At 34.3% G+C, this 23,040-nt stretch overlaps 1 pseudogene; it reads right to left on the bottom strand.

Moving 5' to 3' along the window:
- Nucleotides 1-20,244, bottom strand: part of LOC142608851 (protein LURP-one-related 15-like) — a 33,837-nt pseudogene extending 13,593 nt beyond the window's left edge.
- Between the last annotated feature and the right edge of the window lie 2,796 nt (nt 20,245-23,040).

The raw sequence follows: 23,040 nt of genomic DNA, 5'->3' as shown, positions 1-23,040 counted from the left end.
AACTGTTTAGTTGCTTCTGGTGACTCGCTAACTTTTAATCTATTCATCTATAATGACATACAACAAGTGATATTAATTAGTAATAAGCAATAACGAAACTATTTAAATTTTTAATTTATATTAGTGTGTGATTAAGTTTCAAATGTCTTACATGTTCTCTAAACCACTTGGGAAACTCTTGTCGTTGGATTTGAGTTATGGCTTCACCAGTAGGATTATGCAATGTGCTTTTGTGTTCACTATTAAAAATGAAGTGATTTATTTTCAGCTAAGCATTGTAGATAATATTCAAAACTTAATCAAACAATACATGCATATGAAATCACATACTTTAAATAAGGCTCTAACTCAGGACTATTGTACAACAAGTACCAATGAGCTGTATCAAGTAATGCATGAGACAAATTGCCATCATTCCGCCTACCACCTATAGGTTGGGCAGTCTGTTAAAAAACTATCAATCCTTCGCTAGATTCACCAAAATCTTCATTTCTTTCTCTTCGATTATGCACAATTTCAATCCCATCAATATACAAAGACCAATTATTAATACATTCTTTGAGAATATAAGCCTCTGCAATCGAACCTTCTAGTCAAGCTCGGTTGGAAACGTATCTTTTCAATTTTCTGAGGTACCTACAAGGAAAAAATACGCACATTATGTGATTTTATACCACATGGGAAATATGTAATTGATGGATGCATCAAATGATCTAATTACCTTTCAATTGGGTACATCCACCGATATTGTACCGGGCCTCCTAGAATTGCTTCTCGAGGCAAGTGAACAACAAGGTGGACCATAACATCAAAGAATGTTGGAGGAAAGAACCTCTCAAGCTTGCATAGTATAAGAACTATACGTTCTTCTAGTTTCTCCAATTCACTCCGCTTTAGGGTCCTTGAGCATAAGTCTTGGAAGAAGCTGCCTAACTCAAACAATACAAGACTAATGTCTTTATGTGAAAATCCTCACAACCCAATTGGAAGAATTTGTTGTAGTAGCACATGACAATCGTGGCTTTTCAAACTAGATAATCTACCATTTTTTGCATTCACTGACCTTGATATGTTAGCTGCATAGCCATCCAGATACTTGACTGATTTCAAAAAGTCATAGAAACCATCCCTTTCATTTGGGCTTAATGAAAAGAAAGCCCGAGGCTTGTAATATGATCCATCAGGCCAATTAGATAATCAGTTAGATACAAAGGGAGAAACATACAGAATTTTTCAAAAGAGAGATTTTGTAAGAACACTATTTTGTGAAGTGTTGCATGTAAGTGTTAGACACTTTGACATTCTCCTTTTGGAACTGATTGAGAGACCACATATCTTGGGCGTTAGTGGAATTAGAGTGAAGATTGAAAGTGTTCCCAAATGCTTTTGATCTTTGAAAATTTTTGAAATTTACCACTCCAAGGTACACTCTCTTGTTCTCAAATTCTGAAACTTATATAGTACATGTTAACTTTTATGAATGAAGTAGATCCATTTGTTTTCCGCTGCGCACATCCATTTTTCCGTCACCACCCTCGCCTAAAGATGGTATGACACCTTCAAGTTCTTGCAGCTCATAAAGCTGAAGATCTTGTTTTGCTTCACTGATGCTTGGAAAATCATCTTCAATGAAGTTGACATCACGAGACTCTATCTCAGTCATTCCACTATCAGAATGTTCACCATACATTACATACCCCTTTGAGCTTTTTGAATATCTTATAAAGATTTTCTTGCTCTAGGGCCCAATTTCCCATACTTATGGGAAGTACCGTGAACAAAACCTGTACAACCCCAAGGCTGCAAGTTTTCCAAATTGGGTTTTGCACCAGTCCATAACTCATATGGTGTTGTGGGAACTGACTTAGAAGGCACACGGTTAAGGATGTAGGCAGTAGTCAACAACGCATCCCCCCAAAACAAAATTGGAAGGTTAGCTTGCGCCATCATCGATCTAACCATCTCTAATAGAGTACGATTCCTTCTCTCTACAACACCATTTTGTTATGAAGTGCCAGGAATCGTCAATTGCCTGGGTATCCCTTTTTCCTCACACAGTTCCTGAAACTGTTTAGACAAATATTCATGACCCTTATCAGTTCGAAAAACCTTTAGGTTCCTTTCTTTCTGATTCTCAACCTTTGCCACAAAGCGCTTAAAGCAATCTAATGCTTCAAAGCGATGGGAGATCAGATAGACATAACTAAACGTGGATTGTCATCTATAAATGTGAGAAAATAAGAGGCGTCATGGCGTGCCTTAACATTCATAGGTCCACATATGTCCGAATGGACTAATTCCAAAGGATGAGTTGCCCTTGGAGCCTTACCAAAAGGCTTCGTACAGGCCTTTCCAGCTAAACAAGGTTCACACATAGGTAGGCTTACACTAGTGATAGACCCCAATAGGCCTTCTCTAGCTAGTCTAGCCAATCTATCTTTTCCTATGTGTCCAAGTCTAGCATGCCACATTACAGAAACAGAAACATCATCATTATGAGCAATAAAAGAAAAAGAGGAATGATCTAAATCCAACATAAAGAAATTATTAGATAAATAGCCATGTCTATACAAGGTTTTATTTAAATAAAAATCCAACTGAGGACCATTGAAACGGAAACTAAATCCAAGTCTGAGCATAGTAAGTACTGAAAAAAGATCACATTGGACACCAAGTGCATGAAGTACATCATGAAGAAGTAACGTACGTCCTAGACGCAATTTGAGCTGGTAGGTTCCAACTCCTATGACTTTTTCTTGAGCTCCGTTACCCAAAATAAGTATTGTGTGTCTGTTGGTATCTTTTTGTAATCCACACACCTAACTCTATCTTTGACTATATGTTTGGTTGCTCTTGAATCTACAATCCACCCAGGAATAGTATGAGCAACAAAAACATGTGTACAAACATAAGTAATAGCAGAGTTGTTAAGAAAGGATACCTTCTTCAGCTAAGTGCACTCACGAGTGAAGTGACCCTTCTTACCACAGTTGTAGCACTTGATCTTTGCCTTATCCTTCTTAGCACGCTTGCCCTTTTGGCACTTTGCTATCTTGCCTTCTTTAGGCCCAAGGTTACCAGCACCTTTAGCATTCCTCCCTTGTCCTTTGCGTTTAGGCCTGAATGCCTTCCGCTACCTAAATTGGGTGACAAGGAGGGCGTTTTGGTGCGCCCCTATGCGCTCTGCCTCAAGCTCGAGATGACAAGAAATATCAGAAAAAGTCTTGATATTCTAACTATGTGTCAAAACAAGCTTCATTTGCCCTCAAATAGGTTCAGGCAGTGAACGTATCACCGTTGTGACCTGTTGTTCATCAGAGAGATTATTGCTAGCAGCCTTTAGGTCACAGATCAATGTTGACATTGTCCTTAGATGTTCAGCCGTGCTATGCTTTGAATCCATAACATACTGCTCAAACTTCAAAGTAAGAGCTTGCAACCTAGTTGCTGAAGTCCCTCCATAAGCAATCTTATGCTGGTTTCACATCTCTTGGGCATTTGGGTAGTCCTTAAACTCCCTAATAAGATCATTGTGCATGCTACTTAACATAGTGAAGTGTGTACAACGATCTTTCTTAACCCAAGACTCATAGGCCTCTAAGTCACGGCGATGTTGGGCAGTATTCCCATTTTCAGATTGCATCATCACATTGGTTAGGGTTTCAAGGACCTCTTGTTCATTAAGCAGATATTGAATTTTTCTATGCCACATATCATAGTTGGTTCCATCTAGTCTCTCTCCCTTAGTTAGATCAGCAATTACATTCTTAGTGGCCATGTTCACTACATTCATTACACAAGTTGACATTAGCACATATATTTTAAATTTTATTTCCAAAAATCCAACTAGACCATGACATTCCTTTCTACATAGTGACATCGAGAATTTCGCTAAGCTCATAATTATCTCTCACTATGTAAATTGGAATAACACATCTAATTGATTTTAAATAAAATTTTGTGAAGAATAAAACATCACACCATCCACATATTAAATTATACATATAACATGTGTCCATACATCTTTGTGCACAACACATTGTGCATGGGCTCCACTATATGCCCTATTGGTAATTTCATACAACATGCTAAGACAAAATTTGAAAATTATAGGTAATCGTGAAACACATCCCCTTACATGGCTTCCAAAATTAAATTACATAGCCTTAAATTACATTGCCAAAAACAATGGCCCAAAAAATTGCCAAAAAACATTGGCCCAAAAAATTACATATTTAAGTACCCTACTACAAAGATTCTATTTGTAATTAAAAATTGGGGATGCCATGTTACCAAATAATTTCAAAAATTGTCTTATCCATCCACAATAACAATAAATAAAAATATACATGTTGCATAAATTACCAATATAATCTCTAACTATAGAGATGAGCCAAAAAGTCTCATAAACCCTTTGGACACATATTCATCAATGCATTCATATAATATCAATTCAATCATATCACAATATGTTAAAAAGACATCATAAATTAATTCAAAGATTAAAAGCATGCATAATTATACAGAAAAGTAGAAAACTAATCTCACAATTTTCTCATACTACCACAATTCTATTTTAACATCACAGTTAAAAAAAAATGCCACTACAATTACATATATGTCACATTAGAAACAAATGTGGTCTAAACAAAATTAAGAATATATAGTGTTTTACTATAAATTAAAATAAATAATAAGAAAACCCACTGTGCATATTATAACATTTGATTTTGATATAATTTTCTATATTGTTATAACCCAATTCCTTTGTAAACTATGTTACAAATTCACACAACATTTGTAAATAATATTACAAACCCACACAGCCACTTGCGTGTGGCTTATCACTTGCACACGCAAGTGGGGCACAATATCCTTATCAAAAGTGTAACTAATACACTAACGTGGGCTCTTTTATTTGTGTGTAATTGAAAACAAGGAAAAAAGATGTGTTCAAGTGTACCTAATACATTACATCAACGTGGGGCTCTATCATTTTATTATTATTATTATTATTATTATTATTATTATTTTTTTTTTTTTTTATGACCACTCAAACAATTAGTGGTTACGTGGGGCTCTCCAGGACTCATAGCCAAAACAACTTTTGGCCCTTGGAAAGTGAATACATAGTTATTCACTTGGTCCTCTGTGTGGCCAAAGCAACTGTACATGGCTTACAAGTCTTATGGTGTTCCATTTTAATCACAACTTTATCATTTAAAGTCTAAATTAAGCATGTAAACAATCAAAAAAAAAAAAATTACAGCTTTTTATTTTTCTCTCTACATGCCATAGCATGCTTCTAAAAATTATAGATTTGAAAATTAAAAAATTACTTAAACTTTTAATTTTTTTTAGCATGCATATAAGATTACATATATTAGAGATCATTACATCATTCAAGAGTGAAAACAAGCATAAAGTAGCTCTGATACCAATGTTGGAAAAATTATATACTTTACTAGAGGTCATATAGATACATACCTTTGGTGGAATAGATCACCAAATTCTCGGATCTTGCCCTTTGCTTGCTTTACGAACTCCTCACAATCTCCTTTGTGGAACACCTCCAAGTCGCAGGAGAGGCTACTAGAGTCTCTCCTAATTTCCACGCTCCAAATTCTAGGAAACAATTGATGGTGTCCTAGAGAGATGACTTATTTTGAGAGAGTACTCAAAACTATACGTATATTCACTCACTGTGTCTATCTTTTTTTCTTTTCTTTTTTTCTAACTGATGTAGGAGTATTTTTAATACTAGTAGAGATTCACTTACTATCAGATATATGTGATCCCTAAAAGATCTCATCTGTTAAATTTAAATTACTTCAATATTGATATTGATAACTCATATCAATATCTGTTAAGTTTAAATTACCCCACTACTGATATTGATAACTCATATCAATATCAGTTAGTTTAAATTTAAACTTACTTATCAGATAACCCATGTGAACGATCCATGGGCCATGGTTTATGTGTTGGGTCAAAACCAGCCCAATTTCTAACAGTCACAAACATCGTCGTTTGTGTTATTCCCCAAGAACACGCGTAACTTGGCCTTCAGTTGCAGGACTGAAGATCTCTTTACGGCTAACGCTAAAAAGGTCATTGGGTTCTATACTTTCACCCCTAAAAACTTGCCACCTATCATGTTCAGTCATTATCTGTAGGGAAACAAAAAATTTGGTATAATTAAGCATTTGCATAGATTTTAAAACTCAATAACATAATCATTTGCAATAAACCAAGATGACAAGGAAATAACAAAATCAAAATATAGGATAAAGATGTTGTGTACGTATATGTAATATAAAATTATTTATTCTAAAAATGGTAGATATTTCAAGTGTTAAAAAAAAATACATATTTTGTTCCCATAAAAAAAATACATATTTTGTTAATTGGAGGAGTTTTAAAACTAACAAAAGAGTGATCTTATTTTGTAGGGAGTTAGTAAGTAGATGTAAGAATTTAAATCAATGTAAAAGTAGGAGTTTATTAGAAGTAGGAAGGCGTTTCAACGTAGATGTAGGAATTTATCATTTTTGTCAATTTACTATTTTAACTCTATTTTTAAGTTTTAAGTAGGGGTATTTTTGATAATAAAAAAGCAATAACTAACTTTCTTTTGCCAATTTACTATATTAAACTCATTCTTAAATTGTTAGTTAATTAATTCAGGGGTATTTTTGACAGGAAAAAAAACAATAACTAATTTTTTAAATCCTCTTAATATATACAGATGACTATGGAGGGCAAAAAGAACTAAACCCATTTGCCCACCTAAACCCGCCCACTAAAATATGACCCAAACCACCAAATTATCAATTGAGTTAAATGGGTATCAGCCCAATTAAATCCAACTAATATTAATGTTTATTGGGTTTTACCACCACATACCCTTCGTATGAAAAATGCTTATTGGTTTTAATTGGGTACCCAATAAAACCCAATTATAATCCAAGTACCATTTCTACAAATCATCCAACTATAAAATACCCTAAAACCACTGAAAATTACCAAAATACTCCCGAAAAAAAAAAACAATGATCAAAATACACCGAAAACCTAAAAAATGACAAAATATTTTCGAAACCTAAAAAATGACCAAAATACCCTTGAAACCTAAAAATTAACTAAAATGCCCCCAAAACTTATAAAATGATTGATATATTCTTGAAACATAAAAAATGACCAAAATACTCTCAAAACCTAAAAAAGGTACGAAATAACCAGAACCCTAAAAAATTACCAAAATACTCTCAAAAACTTAAAAATGACCAAAATACCCCCCTAAACCTAAAAAATGACCGAAATAGCCCCGAAACCTAAAAAATGGCCAAAATACCCCCCTAAACCTAACAAATGTTTGAAATACCCCTTAAATCTGAAAATGAACAAAATACACACGAAACCTAAAAATTAACCGAAATACCCCCAAAACATAAAAATTGACCAAAATACCCCAAAAACCTAAAAATGACCAAAATACCACCCAAAACATAAAAATTTACCGAAATACCCCCTAAACCTAAAATAGGACAAAAAATACCCATGAAACCTAAAAATTGACTAAAATACCCCAAAACAAAAAATAGACCAATGTATCCCTGAAACCTAAAAAATGACCAAAATACCCCTTAAACCTAAAAAATGACTGAAATACCTTAGAAACCTAAAAATTGACCAAAACACCTTAAACCTAAAAATTTACCAAAATACCGCTAAAACCTAAAAAATGACCAAAATACTCCCAAAACCTAAAAATTGAGCAAAATACCCCCAAAATCTAAAAATTGACCAAAATACCATTGAAAGCTAAAAACTACCAAAATGCCCCCATAAACCTAAAAAAATGATTGAAATACTCTCTAAACCTAAAAAATGACCAAAACACACTCGAGACCTAAAAATCAATTGAAATACCCCCGAAACTTATAAAATGACCAAAATACTCCCGAAACCTAAAAAAACCAAAGTACCCCCGAAACCTAAAAAATGACCAAAATACCCCTTAAACCTAACAAATGGCAGAAATACCCCCTAAACCTTAAAAATGACTAGAATACCCTAGAAACCTAAAAATTAACCGAAATACCCCCTGAAACCTAAAAATTGACCGACATACCCTGAAACCTAAAAAATGACCAAAATACCCCCAAAACATAAAAAATGACCAAAATACTCCTGAAACCTAAAAAATGACCGAAATACCCCCTAAACATAAAAAATGTCCAAAATACCACATAAACCTATAAAATGACCAAAATATTCTCGAAACTTATAAAATGACCAAAATACCCACGAAACCTAAAAAATGAACAAAATAACCTCGAAACCTAAAAAAGGTACGAAATAACCCAAACCCTAAAAAGTGACCAAAATACTCCCGAAACATAAAAATTGCCAAAATATCCCCTAAACCTAAAAAATGACCGAAATACCCCCAAAACCTAAAAATTGACCAAAATACCCCAAACATGAAAAATGACCAAAATACCCCTAAACCTAAAAAATGACCGACATACCCCTTAAACTTAAAAAATGACCCAAATGCCCCCTAAAGCTAAAAAATGAACGAAATACCCCCGAAACCTAAAAATGACCAAAATACCCCCCCCAAACCTAAAAAATGACCGAAATACCCTTAAACCTAAAAAATGACCGAAATATCCCTTAAACCAAAAAAATGACCAAAATACCATGAAACCTAAAAATTGACTAAAATACTGCTGAAACCTAAAAATTGTCCAATGTACCCCTGAAACCTAGAAAATGACCAAAATACCATTGAAACCTAAAAATTAACTGAAATACCCTGAAACCTATAAAATGAAAAAAATGCCCCTTAAACTTATAAGACGATAAAAATACACTCTAAACCTCCGTTTTGGTAATTTTGGAGGCTTCAGGTGTATTTTGTTCATCATATAAGATTAGTGGTATTTTGGTCATTTAAGATATTTTGAGGGGTATTTTGGTTGTTTTAGAGGTTTATAGATATTTTGGTCGTATTAGAGGTTTTAGGGTATTTTTGATAATTTTTGAGGTTTTTGGTGTATTTGGGTCATTTTAAAGGTTTAGGGGTATTTTTTTTTTCATTTTATTAGTTTGAGCTGTATTTTGGTCATTTTTTAGGTTTAGGGTGGTTAATTTTTATGTTTTGGGGTATTTTGGTTATTTTTTAGGTCTAGTGGGTATTTCGGTCATTTTTTTGGTATAGGGGCTATTTTGGTAATTTTCAAGTTTTTGGACTATTTTTGTCATTTTTTAGGTTTTCGGTGTATTTTGATCATTTTTAGATTTCAGGGGTATTTTGGTCATTTTTTAGGTTTCAGGAGTATTTTGGTCAGTTTTAATGGTTTTTTATTTATTTATTTTTTTTATCATCTTTGGTCTTTTATAAGGCTTAGGGGTATTTTATAAGCTTAAATGGTATTTTGAGTAATTTTTAGGTTTTGGGAGTATTTCAGTCAATTTTAGATTTAGGCAGTATTTTGGTAATTTTTAGGTTTTGAGAGTATATTCGTAATTTTTTAGATCTCGGGGGTATTTTAGACATTATTTAGGTTTCAAGGGTTATTTTGGTCATTTTTAGGCTTATGTGGTATTTTGGTTAATTTTTAGGTTTCAGGGGTATTTTGGTTAATTTTTATGTTTTGGGGGTATTTTGGTTATTTTTTAGGTCGAGGGGGTATTTCGGTCATTTTTCAGGTGTATGGGCTATTTTGGTAATTTTTAGTTTCAGGACTATTTTGGTCATTTTTTAGGTTTTGGGAATATTTTGGTCACACACACACACTAAAGTTGAGAGAAAATTCAATTAGAATCTGTGGCGAGTTCGATCGAGACTGGCATGTGACCGGCCTGTGGATGCACACAATTGATTTAGTGATTAGTGGGATATGGATTTCCTATCCTGGTAGGGCCTATGGTTGCGAAGCTTGCTAGCATGATCCTCGTCCGTAATGCTAGAAGACCTTGGTAGCCTGTTCCAAAGAAACAATGTAAAGACATCGGGCTGGGGTCCCTGGGGGGCCCTTCGATGCCTAAGTTAGATTGTACTCTTTAGAGATCAGAATAAACTGTATGTAAAAGTGGGTTTGTGTGAGTGAGTATGCGTGAGTTTTCGTGGTATCTTCCTTTTGGTGTCTTCCCTTTGGTACCTTCCCCTTTGGGTGAGATGTCTGGTGTCCTCTCCACTAGTGTGGCTTATGTGCTTCCCAACTACTGGTCCCCTTTTTCTCCCACCCACTCCAGTTTCATCTTTACCTATTTATATGTTTTACATTGAACGTGGCATGACGTGAAAATTGGAGCGGTGGTCCCCACTAACCAGCCCTTTTAACAAGTGTCTCTTCTTAGAACAATGTGTTGTTCAGGTTTTGGTGTCAATTATCCATTTCGTGATTGGATGACCCATGTCCTACGTTGTCGCTGGGGTGGATTTGAGCCAGAAGCCAAATGAGCTTGTGCTGGCCGTTATACATTTCTTTGAAGGTCATATTCATCCCTTCCTAAGGCTGGGCTGACCTATTCGTGTACTCCGTCCCTTGGGCTACCAAGTTGGGCCTAACCTTGGGTCGCTGGGTTGGGCCAGGTTAGCCTATGTACGTACAGAATTAAAATTGAATTTTGCTTTTGTTAGCCACACATATTCAATTTTTTTTTAATAACACATACATATTCAATTATTATTAAGCATTTGACCATGGCTTTTAAAAAACAAAGGAATTGACCAAAATGTTAATGAAGTACTATTATCAAGTGAGTTAATTTTGTACCAGATGTTGTTTTGGTTTGGCCAAAGAACGACATAACTCGGTATCAGTGTGTACCGGTGTGCTGTTTCGGAGTTACACACCAGATATATATATATATATATATATATATATATATATATATATATATATATATATATATATATATATATATATATATATATATATATATATATAGTGAATGATATAAAATTTAATTAAAAAATAAGTACTGATTTGAATTAATGAATTAGATATAGAGTTTTATAAAACTTCAATAAAATTATAAGCTTTGTTTGAAAAAAAAACTCAATTCTAGTTCTTTTGTTAATAAACCTTATTGTAGAGATAATCATTATTAAAAATGTATTACTTATCGTTTTAAAAAAAATGTATTACTTATTAGTTATTGTTATTGTATTATTATTATTACTACTACTATTATTTAGTGTTTTATTTTATTTCTTCTCTCGCAAAAACTCTATTTCACAGGACAGGATATTAATAGCGAGAAGTTTTATTTGAGAAAAAAATTGGGGAGCGGGAAAGTTGAACTATTTTCCCATTTGTTTCTCATCAATTCTGTTTTCCCATATCCTTTCAGTTCCGACTTTATCTCCATCCATGATTCCGTATCTCGAGTTTGAAGCTTATCTCTACTGGCTTGAATTTGGTTTCTCTCACGCAAACAACCAGAAACTATCAATAAAAAAAAAAAAAAAAAATTTAAGAGAGAGAAAAAAAGTGAGATGAGGAGGCAAAGATTGTGATTGGGGGAGCAGGGGAGGAGAAGTTCAGTCTCTTTTATTGGGTTTTCTTTAAGGAATTTCAATCTCTCATTCCGATTGGTTTGAGGAATTTCTCTGACTTACAGGTATAATCTTTTGCTTTTCTTAAAATTTAATTTTTATTTATTTGTTTCTAGAGAAGGCTTAGCAAAAAAAATGAAATTTTAGCTTTGGATTTTGAGCAGTGAAGTAGAATGAAATAGCCTGATTGCAAAACAAATTTCAAAGTATTTGAAGTGATTCATTGCAATTAATAGTGATTCCAGTAAATATGTAGTTGGAAAGGAAGATTAAAATCTATAAACATCTAAATTAAGGATTAATGCTGGGAAATTTCATTGCAAATTGTGTTAGGAGCTACAGTTTTGTATTATTTTTGACTCATTGACCTCTGTATAATAGCCAATTAATTAAAGATCTAGTATCAAAACTTGATATTATTAAGAGAGAATGCTCCTAATTTTTAACGTAAAATAAAAGTAACGTGAAGAGATTCAGTGAATGAAATGAGGTTGGAGAAAATGGGTCCAACATTTTACGTTGATATAATTACAAGAATATGTGTGGTTATGCACTTGGTATATTTCACAACAGTATTATAGTATATTATTCTTATTATATATTTCATATATTATATATAATAAAATTTGGGTGTTACAGCTATATATAGTTATGTTCAGTTAAGTTTAGTGAATTAGTAGCCCATTTACTATGCTTAGTCTATTCTGCCAAAACAATGATCAAGCAGTCCTGTGGCACCTATATTTGGTGGGAAGGAATATGGAGATTTTATCTCTGGTCTATGACTTATTTTGTCCATGAATCTTGTTATTAGGTGCACTTCCTTGTGGATTCTGATGTTGATCATCATTTAATTCTCCTTTGTCAGTCCAAACCCAATATATTCTACTTCCCCTTATCCGCTTTTCATAAAATATGTTAGAATTTCAACAGTCTAATTTTTTTTTCTCGAATTGTTTTCCGTAGATTGAGAAAGTAGTGTTCTCATGTACATCTTGGTTTACAGTTGCAGCAAAATCCTTAATTCATAGAATTTCAGACCCCAATCCTGAAACTGTAAGTACTAGCTCTATGACAAGACGTTGATTTTTGTATGTAACATTTGTGCATTCTCTTGGTTGCATCTAATAAATAGGATTTGTGACAAATACACATGCTCGTGCAATTTTTGGTATGTGGTTCAAAATTAAGTTAGGAAATGATATAAAAATAGCATGCAATGTGTTAATGCACGTGCCGCTACCCCACTTTGTATAACTTGTTGGGGCAATAGAAAACTAGAAATGCCTTAAAATACTTGTTATTCAATTAAAAAACTTTGAAATGTCAGCTTTGGATTATTATTACTTTAACCTTTTATAAAAGTGGTTACCACTGCCTTTTTATCTCGCTTACAATCAAGAACTTCTCATTTATATTTACATTGTATTATTTCTATTATTGAATTTTTTGGGATATTAGGGCTGCGTTTGGATTGCATTTTCAAAGGGCGTTTTAGTGTTTGCGTTTGGATTAAGGTGGGACCCACACAAACAGTAACGAAGAAAACGCAGGTCTGAGAACTGAAACGCGAGCTTATTTTTCCTTCAACGCGTGTACTGTTGCTTTTCTTTTCATTATTTCTTTTTTGGAAGAACTTGTACTAGTACCAGTCATCAACCCAGAAGCTTCTTCATCCAAGAACAAATCAACACCGCACCAAGAACATCAGTCTTTCTCACTGCGCGTGCACCACCACCAACCCCGCACCAATCAATAGCGCCACCAAGAACATGACTATTCATGTTCTTGAAAACCAGCAAACCCATCAAAACAGTAAAACCAAAATATATGAATCAAACCCATGTGAAAAAAAAAAATCAAACCCATCAAACAATCAACCGATCAAACTATCAAACCCAGCAAATGCAACCGATTAATCGGATCTACCCAGCAAATGGAACCGATCAAACCCAGCAACCGATCAAACGGATCTACCCAGCAAATGCAAATCAAACCCATCCACCACCACCGAGGGAACCCGATCTTCGCTGGCGTCGGGCTGGGTTGTCTTCCTCGTGGATTTACATTCTGAGCTCTTCGCCAGCATCACTGAGATGCAAGTCTTCCTCTCTTCCTTTCTCTGGTGGGCGTGGAAGTCTCTAGAGTCTAGACACAGGATTAAGTTAGGGTGGGTGAGGAGTTAATCGAAGAGAAAGAGAGGAAAAAAAGAAGAAGTAAAAACGCGTATTCAGTTGAGCTACAGTACTCGAACCCAAAAATAATCTACACGTGTTTTTCACTTATTTGCTACAGTATTTCAGTTTTCAGCAAAATAAGTTGTATCCAAACGGACCCTAGATATTGAGAATACCAAGGGTTTTGCATCCTCACCAGATCACAACGAGGTAGGCAAGTGAAGATTAGAAGCTTCAAACTCCAAACTCCTACTCCAACGAGGTTACGTCGAACCTATTTTTTCTTCAGCTTACCAGATTCCGCTACAGCCCATAGCATCAACCAATATGAAATTAGTCCCTTCTTAACTGCTTCCCAAAGCACCAAACAGCCTTCTCACAGATGTGGGTATGGTGAGAAAAGGTTTTGGTAATGGACCTCTCAAGGATATAACAATGGAGAGGAAGAGAGTAGAGGAATTTGAAGAGTCTCTATATGAAGATTGTGGATGAGGTAATCTTGTTTTTCTCTAGGGTTTCTCTCTTAAAATTCTCTCTAGAAGCTCTCTACATTTCGTGGGTATAAAGGGTATTTATACTGTGGTGAGAAAAGAATGCGAAGAGACAGATTTTCCCAAACAGGGCTAGCTAGCGGCTTAGCCTCGCGACTTGACTGAGTCGCGAGTTCAAGCCGCGAGAAAACAAAATGGTCAGACTAGATATTTTGTCCTGTAGTGCTACAGCTAGCATGACTATTCAACTTCTCAGCACACTTCACTCATGTGCATCATCTGGCGGCTTGCAAGCCACGAGCCACCTGCAAGATCCAGCCGCAAGTCCCTGCTTTGCTGCACATTCTTGAGCACTTCTTCACACTCTCTCACACACTACCCTTACATGAATCTCACTTAAATACAGGGTTTCTAAGTGCTGAATTACAAGCAAATTGGCACGGAATAAAGCCAACATATCCCAACTACATTCTTTAGTGGATTATTGACTACTTGGAGGGTGGTGGAGAGGTTTTATGCCGAGGATTTCGATTTCCTCTTCGATAACACATCGCCGTGTTGTCCTTGTGTTTGCATCTCTCTTCCCTTAATCTTTGCCATTTAATTTCTTTTGTGGATGTGATTTTATTTGGTTTAGATTAAGTTTTCAATTCTGTTTTAGCTTATCTACATTTTCCGCACGTACATTGTTTGTCTATAAACTTGAATTGATAATTTGTATTTTGGGGATCTAAACGTTCAAGGGTGTTTTTACACGTTTTTGAACTTTCACTTATCCTCAAAAGAAAGTAGTTAAGAAAGTTGACTGACACAATCAAGGTTAGTTTTTGCTAGAATGCTAGACTTGTAATTTATGTATATACCTAAGTTACTTATTGAAATTTATTTATTTATTTTTTGTCTAAACTTTACAATGAAAATCATCTATCTTTATAACTGGTATTTTTTTTACTCTTGCTGCCCTCTAACTTGAACATGCCATTTTTGTTGTATGTGGCTTTCATGTTAGTAGCTAAATTCTAGTTCTTTTTGTTTTATGTTTCTTACTTGGGAAGAATTTGTAATGAATAGACATTGTATTTTATTTTCTATGTCAATCTATAGTTGCAAAAATGGCCAAAAAGGGCAAAGACACTCATAATAAAATAACAAAATATGAGATGGAAAGAGTACAAAGAATCAAGCAAAACCAAGAGAGAATGAATGCTTTAGGATTGAAGCATCTTTCAATTTTTTTGCCTAAATTTGCAAATGTGGGAAGAAAAAGAGTAAGTGTTCAAGTAGATGATGACGGGTATGTACCAGTTATTGGTGAAGATGATGGTGATGATGAGTCATCTAGTTCTTTAAATAATGAGGTACTATATATATGATTTGGTGCATGTGATACTTCGCTCTTTGTAATATTGTGATGAAATAACTTGTCTTTGTAAATTTGTGCTTGGAATGATCAATGAAAATTATTGATTGAAGATATTTTAAATGATGAAATAACTATGAAATAACTTGTTTATATCTTAACTTGTAATGAATTTAGATATCTATATATACTTTTGTATGATATACATGGCTCATTATAGGAGTGAGGAATCTACCCCAACAGTCTAGCATACCGGCCCATCATCGAGCACACATCTTGGTGGAGATTCTCTTGCCCAAATTTCTACTAATGTAGAGACACAACTTGTGGGCACACCGTCTATCACAAGTGGTGAGATATTTAAGTTCCATTACTTGATTTCGTAATCACACTATATTTAGTTCACTTGTTGATTTAATTTATATTATGTCTTGATAGCATCGACTAGTAGATGTGCCCATGGCATGATGCGTGGATTAGGAGTACGAGGACATATTGAGATACATGGGAAGCCACCGGTTCGCATTGCCCCGGAGTTTTGTGATCCAGTTGGTGAACATGCAAGGAAGTTTGCTAGCCAAATTGGTGTACAAATGCGTACGAACTTGTCCACCACGAAAACTTATAGTAGGAAGAATGTTGATAGCAGTGAAAAAGAGGCGATCATTCAAAATATGGTGGTACTTTAAATGTTTATAGTTGTCCATAAGCTTGATTTTATTGTTTTCATTACATTGCTTTATACTTTATGCTGTGTTTTATGGTGTATTGTTGATGTTGAAACTGTGCATATTGAATTCAAGTAATAATTTTTTCGTTATACATACCTCACTTGGCAGGATCAATTTGATCTACAAGGAGAATCTGTACTTGTGAACAAATCTTTAATTACGAAGTGTGGTAGATTATTGAGTAGCCACAACAGCAGGTTGTTTTCCCAATAGAAAAAACTTGTAAAGGATAAAGGAAGAACGTATGCAAGAAACCACCCACCAAATAATGCCACACAAGAAAAATGGATTGAACTAATTGATGGAAAGTGAAGTGACAAAGATTGGCTGGTAATTAATACTTTGAAAATTTTCATTACAAGTGAAGTATGTTCTCACCTTTCACCCATATAATACGTACCTATATATGCATTGGATTAATGTTTTACATAGATCTTATTAAGGTGTCATGTTTACTAGATTATTCTTTTGATCAAATTCATTGTATTATACTTATTTGGAAGGTGAAATAAATTTATATTGTAAATTATATATATAACTTAAGTCAAAACTCTAATATTTTCTTGGTCTCTACTCTTTATAAGAAGTCTAAAAAAGAAATGTTGCAAACAGAAATGGAGAAGGAATAGTTAGCAAGCACATTCATAGATGTAGAATCAAGTCGCTTGCAGTTAGGGTGGATGAGGAGGTGTGTTGTTTCAATTTTTCAAAAGCTCATTATATTAATTTGTTGTAATTGATTATCTTGTCTTCTAACATTGGAAAGCAAACTAATCAGAGACGGAAAAATGGAGGTCATATTCCTAACTTGGCACAACTCTACTATGATACCCGCTTCAATTCAAAGACAAAATAGTGGGTGCACCCTGATTGCAAATATACATACGTATGTATATCAGTACATGCCTTGAGTTTGCAAAACTAGAATATATGTATTTCTATTCTATAGATGTTTGCAAAACTAGAACATATGTATTTCTGATGGTTTCTATTATTTGAAATGACTGCAAGATATGTTAAGAGTACAAGATGAGCATTGTAGCACTCTTGATGCACAGTCTTTGACCAAAGAGGAGATATCTAAGATGGTTCTTAAGTCTAGATCTGGTTATGTAAAGGGACTTGGCATGAGACCTTCCTCACCTCTTAGGACTCCTGCATCATCTTCCTCAACTCAGTATATTCAACAACTTGAGGGTCAAATAGATGAGCACCAGGATGTAAAAATTAGGATGGAGGAGAAGATGGATTACATCATACAATATTTGAGGAGCAAGGGTGAGAGTGACATTTATGGCAGTGGGGAGAGCTCATCTACTAATTAGAACACACCTTGGTTAGTGTTTTATTTTCTTGCCTAACAACATTAGTATTGGGGCTTGTATATGGTATATGTTGTTAAATTTTGCATAAAAACACAAAACAAGCATTACCCGGTCTCTCAATTGTAATATTTTTTACAAATGTGCTACAGTAACCTTTTATATGTATGAGGGTATTGTAGCACAATTGTGCTACATTTGTGTTTTTTATCTAATGGTGGTGGTGGGTTTTTTGTTTATGGTGATGGTTGAGTTTTTAGTTTAATATTCATGGTGGGTGTTTTGTTTATTGTGATGTATGGGTTTTTGGTTTATGGTAGTGGTTGGGTTTTTGTGTTAATGGTGGTGGCTGTAGTTTTTGTTTAATGGTAGTGGTGGGTTTTTTGTTGAATGGTGGTGGCTGGGTTTTTTATTGAATAGTGGTGGCTGGGTTTTGTGTAAATAGTGGTGGCTGGTGTAAGTGCACAATTGCACCTGGACCCAAAGACAATCACGGGCTCAGGCCCAATGAGCCTTAAACAATAAAATTTGTAGAGTATGGGCTTGAAACCTAGGTTAGAAGTACTGGGAGCTTGATAACAGGCTTTTATAAGCAAACTCAAGTAAATAACGAACGATAATGACTAATGGATCTCCTCGGACTCGAGCCGAGGACTACTTCTTTGTTATTTCTCTTTCTTCTTTCAAGATTACAATTTCTTAATTTCTTTCTTTGTTTTTCGATCCCCCTTTTTCTTTGGCCTTTACTCCCCTTTTATACTTCCTTCCCTGATACTTTTTGAACAGTGACTAGAAGTTTCCACCTCACTGTTCAGGGGTCACCTCCCCATTAATGCGGCCAGGGAGGTAGGTGCAGAGCCTTTAATGCGGAGGTGGCAGCCTTTATTCTTGATATTTTCTTTTATACTGGTGCATCTAGAAGATTCAGGATGTCCCCTTTTAACCACTGGTCTTTCCAGAGTTGTGCTTTAACCTTCATAATGAAACTTTGAATTCTCTAGGGCTTTTCCGAGGAGAAGCTCGTCCTCGGCTGTATCCTCGGACCCTCGGCGTATGGGCCGACTTATAGAGTTTAATCCTGGAGCAGGTCGGCCCTCCATGTTACAGCCCAAAGGCCCATATGCCCATTTGGGCCCTTTTACTCCCCACAGCTGGTTTTTCTTTTTCATTGTGGGTTTTGTGTAAATGGTGGTGGTTGGTTTTTATTTTTCATTGTGGTGGTTGGGTTTTTGTGTTTATGATGGTGGTTGGGTTTTTGTTTTGGATTTTACTCTATTTGTTTTGTTTTAAGTTGAGATTTTTCTGCATTCTTTATGATTTCTCCATGGTTTGTAATGTGGGTTTGGTTTTTATTTGATGAGAATGTTGTGGGTCTTCTTTCTTTGATAGTTTGGCTTCATATGATGTTGCATTATGATTATTTTGTTTAGTTTGTTATTGGGTATTCTATGGACATTTTTTGCATTGTCTTACTAATAATTATGCCTCTTTTTTGTTGTTATACATCTTATCAGGGATATAGGATTGTAGTCTAGATTGATATTGATGTATTTTCCTTTATACTTGTGCTAATATGGGATTGGTGGCAAAAAGACAGTCTTTGTGGTATTACTTAAACTCAAATAATTTTCTGTAAAGTTTGGAAGACATCATTTATATATAAATGGTTGCAATTATTTTGTGAACATCTTTATTGCATTTTTAGATTGTATGGATGTGGTTAAAAAGGAATGGATGATTTGTTTATAGATATGGTTGGAAATGAACAGGTTAATGTAATGACAAGTAAATGTAAAGAATATTAATAAAAATATAAAATTGGTGACAATAATTTTTGTCACTATATCTGACTATAAGAAGAAATTGGTGATGAAATAATTCGTCACCTAATCTATTGAAAAAAAAAAAAAACAATTGGTGACAAAAATCTTCTTCACCTAATCTATTAATATTGGAAAAAAAAATACATTTGGTGAGGAAATATTTCGTCATTGAAAGGAAGGTTTAGTGACGAAAATATTAGGTGAAGAAAAACATTCGTCACCTATCATTCTTTATTGGTGACGAAAAAATTTCGTCACCTATCTGTGTTTTTTGGTGACGAAACGTTTTGGTCACCAATATATAAGGTGACGGAGCTTAGGTGACAAATGTTGTTTCGTCACCATTTTGTCACCATATGTATTCGTGATGAAATAAGGACATATTGTGACAAAATGTTTTTGTCACCATATCTCACTTTTGTTGTAGTGGCGATCTGAGCAAATAGTCCTAAGTTTGAATATTATCTCTACTCTATTTCTCATTTAAAATGTTAATAGTTCTTTGTATTGAGATAAAGGAAACCAAACCTTATGTCGAAGAGTGACAATGGGGTTTCCAGCAGCATCATGTAGGACGTGACGGTCATGAAGGGCTAGTAAAGGTGCTTTGACTTTAAAAAGAATGTTGCCATTGAAGTCTTTTACAACAACGTTGCCCTCTTTAATGGTCATGACCTTATTGACAATTGCAAGATCAGCAGGGTAAGTTAAACAAAACTGAAGGCCAATGATTGGAACAGGAGTAGTAAACTCTTTTTGAGCCATGAATTGAGAAGAGGAATAAGTAAATAACACTAGTCTTTGGTCTTTTGGTGAGGAAGGATACTTGTTTTTTGGTTGTGTGAGGCTTCTTTTATATTGCATTGATGAGGCACATTTGAAGAAGACTCCAACAAGTAGCAGATATATATATATATAATATGACAGCTAGAACAAGAGAGATGAAGGATTTCAATCGTGATTTTTTTAATAAAGAAAAGCAAGACAAGACTTTTGACCAAAACTAAGCAAAAATTATGCTGTATATAATGTAATTTTCAAAAGCTTGGAAGCTGATCCTTTTGTGAAATTCAGAATTATTTCTATAGAATTAGTATTATTAGACATGGCAAACGGTCGAGTCGGACTTGGGTCAGGTCGGGTTAATCGAGTCGCAGGCTAAATGGGTCGGGTTAAAAAACATGCCATTTTTAATTGGTTGAAAACAGGTCAGGCCAATCGGGTTGCAGGCAAGTCGGGCGGGTTTGGGCCAACTCGAATTTTCACATGAAAAAAAACTTTAAAAAAAAAAATGTCAAATTTTTGGAGAGAATGAATCAAATCAATCAAAGAAACGAATTGTACAAAATACACTTTGTTTCTTTTTTGGTTAAGTGGGCCCCTACTATTATTAGACTATTTGTGTTATTAGTATACATGTAAAGAGAAAAAAAAAAAAAAAACTATAAAACATAAAACTTTCCATATCTTTCCAATTTTGATAATTTTCTGCAAAAATAAAATTCTTTACACTCATAATAACAAAATTCCATGTTAATAACTCACAGGCATAATATTTATAATTACAAACTTACAACGAGAGAGAGAGAGAGAGAGAGAGAGAGAGAGAGAGAGAGAGAGAGAGAGAGAGAGAGATTTTAAGGAGCACAAAAAATATATATTAAGTTTACACACTTTTGATTCAAAGTTCATTAATGATATGGACTTTTGGGTCTTTTTCTTTTACTTTAGTTTTCTATTGTGTTAGTATTTAACTCTACTAGTTAGTATTTAACTTAGTGTTAGACGTTTAGTGGTGTAGACGTATAGTTGTAAATGATTTTGCCTTTTGTATTTTTTTTTCTCTACTACTTAGTATTTAACTTAGTGTTAGATGTTTAGTAGTGTAGGTGCGTAATTGTAAATACTTTTGCCTTTTGTATTATTTTCCTCTACTACTTAGTATTTAACTCTGTGTTAGACATTTAGTAGTATAGATGTATAATTGTAGATGTTTTTGCCTTTGTATTTATTTCATTTGAGTTAAATTTTTTTTATTAAATGGGGGCATGACCACTGCTATTGGTGGCTACTAAATGGCTAAATATTGTTTGTGAAGTGCTTTATGCATTTATGTCTATACACCTAACAACTTTGTATGTAATCTAAATATTTTTAAGAAAAAAAAAAGGTTTAAAAATGGGTTGGCGGATTAGTTGGGTTGGCCCACAAAAGAAGAAGAAGAAGATGAAATGGGCTGGTTGGCTTGTTTTTTATTTAGGATAAAACACGTGGGTTTGAGCTGGGTCAAAACAGATGAGTTCAGGCTGGGTCAGCCAATTTTGACCCATTTTGCCATATCTATATATTATAACATAAAATTGAAGAAATTGTAGATAAAATAGTCCTATCAGCCCACCGATATTCTTGATATATTTGAACTTTCTTCCTATAATATTAAACATTTGTAAAAGGAAAATAAATTAAAGAAAAATTAAGAGATGTAAAGAGTACCTTGTAATTTGATTGACAGTTTTAATTGTTGGTTTGTTAAAGTCATGGCTCAAGGTTATTGCCCAATCTTCACTATTTCTGTGGACTTGCTTTTGGTCAAGGTCGATGCCTATATATCTCTTATCCTTCTGGCCTAGTCCTTACGGCTTCAAATAGAGATGGCATTAATTGTATTTGTATTCTACTAACCTTGTCCTTGTTTTTCATTTTCACTCCCTAATAATTTCAGGGGAAGAAAATGAAACAGTCTCCTATATTTTCTTGCTAGAAAAAAGTAAAAACCTTATTTCCAAGGTAAGCTAAAAAGAAAAAAAAACTACATTTTGATATGATTGATTGCTAAATTCCACTTATGAATAATGTCTTTTGGTAGGTTCTAAAAGTTTAGAATGATTGGCAAATTGTGAACATAAACTTGTCTATATATAGATTCCTAAGTCTATAGATTTGATTAGATAATGCTCGAGGTGTTGTAAGTCAGAGTGCAAGAATAAGAAAGTTGCAGGTTCAGGAAATTGAAAACTCGCCAAGTTTCAACCGATCGAGAGAACAGGTTTGATCGGTCAAAAGACAGGTTTTGTAGAATTTAATTAAAGTCCAATAACCCGTTAAGCCTGTTAAGCCCCTTAGTATTTAACTTTGTGTTAGACATTTAATAGTATAGATGTGTAGTTGTAGATGCTTTTGCCTTTGTGTTTATTTCATTTTAATTTTAAATTTTTTATTGAATGGGGGCATGGCCACTGCTACTAGTGGCTACTAAATAGCTAAATATTGTTTGTGTAGTGCTTTTTTCATTTATGTCTATACACCTAGCACCTTAGTATGTAAGCTAAATATTTTTTAGGAACAAAAAAGTTTAAAAATGGGTTGGCAGATTGGTCGGGTCGGGTTGGCCCAACAAAAAATTAGAAGAAACAGGTTGGTTGGCCTGTTTTTAATTTAGGATAAAACAAGTGGGCTCGGGCCGAGTCAAAACAGACGGATTTAGGTCGGGTTAGCTAATTTTGGCCCATTTTGCCATATCTATATATTATAACATAAAATAGAAGAAATTGTAGCTAAAAT

The sequence above is a fragment of the Castanea sativa genome, chromosome 9 (assembly GCF_040712315.1).
Source record: "Castanea sativa cultivar Marrone di Chiusa Pesio chromosome 9, ASM4071231v1".
In the NCBI taxonomy this organism is placed as follows: Eukaryota; Viridiplantae; Streptophyta; class Magnoliopsida; order Fagales; family Fagaceae; genus Castanea; species Castanea sativa.
The sequence above is the reverse complement of the archived record's forward strand: the minus strand, read 5'-3'. Positions and strand labels throughout refer to the sequence as shown.